We start from the raw sequence: 3,003 nt of genomic DNA, 5'->3' as shown, positions 1-3,003 counted from the left end.
CCTAGCAATAGTGAAAAAAGAAATCAGCAGTATTTCACTACCAGAACATGTAAAACACACCAGCACATGTCCTACCTTTCACATACACTGCACTCTGCCCATGGGGCTACTTTGGGCTTCTCTTAGGGGTGATGTACATGTAGTAAAAGGGAAGGGTTCAGCCTGGCAATTAGGTGCACTTATGAAACAAATGGCCATTGGTTTCAATGGCTCACCTCATGATTACTTCCATTTATTTCCAAGCTGTTCACAGAGCAAAAAGCCTCTTCAACATTCCAGCCTTACATTGACTGCCATTTATGTAGAATATGACAAATGCTAAGCAAACATGGTGGAAGCATAGTCCATTTTGTGCATCTCCATAGCTTTCCTTTCTTTTTCTTTGCCACTCTTTCTTGGATGTCCACGCAGCAGCCTTTTTTGTGTAGTTTAGTCCAACTTTACAAAGCTGATATCTTAGGCATATTGCCTGAAACACTGGCGACACATGTTCAAACCATACTTACGAATCAGTCCGTGCTTGTTCGAGCAAACGCGTCAGGATCGGGAACCCTGTCCGAACTTCCTCGGGTGGCTCCAGTAGAGCTGCTGGTGACCCATCTTGTTCTTTCACAGATCGCGAAAAATACTATTGTTCCTCTATGTATAGGCTCTTGACCAATCTCTCTCAAAATTGTTAGGCGTGCTGCAAAGTATCTGGAGGCTGCCAGACCCCCATTCTTGAATTTATAACTGAGGTTCAAGTATGCATGTACCTGAATAACATTTTTGCACAGCTGTATTTGTCAACTAGAGTTTTTCACAATCTTTACACAATGTTTGCACAGCTTTTAAACAACATATTCAAACAAATTCTTTGGATTTTCATTATTATTCGTTCACATATATGATAGTTATAAATCATTCATGAGAATTCCATTAAATTCACTTCAATCTACACAATAAGCTACCAAAAACACAAAATCATATGAATTATGAATACAATCTTCTTCTTTGATTTCACTCTGTCTTATTCACGTGGTGCCCTATGCATTTAGGGACATGTGGTCCCTACTTCAGGGGCCTCTGAAACATAATTAAAGTAAAGCCAAATCATGGGTCAATACCTGTGTTCAAACCATCATCTACTACCAACAACTTTCTGCCACCCCTTTAGGGTCTATTGTAAAGCTCTCACACACCCTCGACCATGTCACATAGTTACTCATACTGGTAAGTGCTCACACTCCCTGCCATTGTGTTGTACACCATGGCACCCTGCACCATCCATCTGTTAGCCAGTGACCAAAGTAGTCCAAAACGCCACTGTGATTTTTCTTAATAAAGCCCAAACATGCTGCCTGTGTAGTACAATTCAACACATTGCCAATACTCTCTGCCGAAAAAAAACGGAGTAGAAAAAAATACAATCCTTACGGAAACGGGCTCACTCAATTATATTCCAAAAGATACAAATTTAAAAAAAATCTTAAGCCTCATGATTTAGTTCCCCTGCCCGACCCTGATGTGTGTGCCCAACACCATCATACGTTCTGCTATGTTTTTCACGTTAAGAAGAACACCGATGCTGGACCTGCATAAAAAAACACAACGAATATTCAACAGTCCAATACGTGACCCCGTGTTGTCAAGCACCATCATTACAGTGGACAGCAAAACTTGCTCTGCGAGTTAAACATTCTCATTTTCAACACCAATAGCTTTAACTTTCACAAATGCATGCCCTATTACATTTCTAATGCTTGCTTTCCCAAGCGTCTGTCCACAGTGCCACGCTGCCTTGCCAGATGTCATGCGTCACCTGCAATTTTTAGCTTGATGTTGCACAATCCTTTAATTGTTTCACATTTTCTAATTGCCTTGCTTTGACTAAGTTCTTTGTGTCGAGGGAGATTTTGCCCATTTGCTCTTTCCTCGCCTCTGTTCTCTCTTGCTACCTTCTCTCTCATCTCTTGGTGCACTCACACCAGTTTAGTAAGGTTCAACTGTCTCCAATTCCCTGGGCTCACTCTCACCTATGTTGCCAGCTTGAGTTTAGCCTCCTTAGACTGCTCAGGTCTATTTCCAGGGCAGGACTGGTTATAGCAGGCACTGGGCAATCCCCCGGTGCGCCGCACGGGTGGGCGCCGGTTTTTGGCTCCTGGGGACCATTTTTGTTACAGTGACGTTTTTGCAGCATAGCTGCAAAATCGGCCCTGTACCGAAATCGTCCGAAAACCGGCCCCGGCAAAGAGCTCGGCGGCACCTCCAACCCCCCCGAGTGGGGAGGGGGGGCCGGCCGAGCTCTTTGCCAGGGCTAGTTGTGGTTCCCCGTCCGGCCCTGTCTATTTCCTTCATCTGGTTTTTCCATGGGAGTCAACTACCATCGCACAGCCTGGGTACGCTGTCTGTACTCAGCTCTTCTCGGCCTCCGGATTTGCCTTCAGAAGCGGTATTCAGAGTAGGGTGACCGACTGTTCATAAATTTCACTGACCGCCCGTAAATTGGACCTCACGTCTGTTGTCCATAAGGATCCCTTTTACGGACGCCTTTTGTCCGTATTTTTAGTAATTGCAGGGAACAGATCTGTTCCCCTGTGACAGGCCTCAGCTCCCTGATGGGGCCGCCTCGCACTCCTGTGAGTGCAAGAGCAGTCCCACCCCGCCCATTGTCATTCTGTATGCGGCTGACTGTCACATACAGAATGACACAGCATGTGGTGGCCTCCTCCAGCCTCAGTCTAGGGCAGGACATTCTGTCACATTGAAGTGCAAAAACGCCCATGCTACTGCTACATGAGAATCCAGTTAATCAAAGGAAGGCGGTGAAAGAAGTTCAAAGGAAAGGATTATAGTTCTTTCAGAGTCTCATCATTTTCAATATTATATTCAAGGAAGCCATGGTTGCTGCTTTTTTATTTTATGCAACTAACAACCATTGACAAAGTCAACAGTTCTGGCTTGTTGTAGGTGTAACGTTACTTGTTCTAGATGTAACGTTACTTGTTGTATTATATATCTAGA

General features: G+C 44.4%; 1 pseudogene; it reads right to left on the bottom strand.

The window, feature by feature from the left end:
* Positions 1–234: 234 nt before the first annotated feature.
* On the bottom strand, positions 235–620 carry LOC147679975 (small ribosomal subunit protein uS14 pseudogene; annotated as a pseudogene).
* Positions 621–3,003: the final 2,383 nt, after the last annotated feature.

This window comes from Lissotriton vulgaris, chromosome 11 (genome assembly GCF_964263255.1).
Source record: "Lissotriton vulgaris chromosome 11, aLisVul1.2, whole genome shotgun sequence".
Classification (NCBI taxonomy): Eukaryota; Metazoa; Chordata; class Amphibia; order Caudata; family Salamandridae; genus Lissotriton; species Lissotriton vulgaris.
Note: the sequence above shows the minus strand (reverse complement) of the source record. Positions and strands in the feature narration are given on the sequence as shown.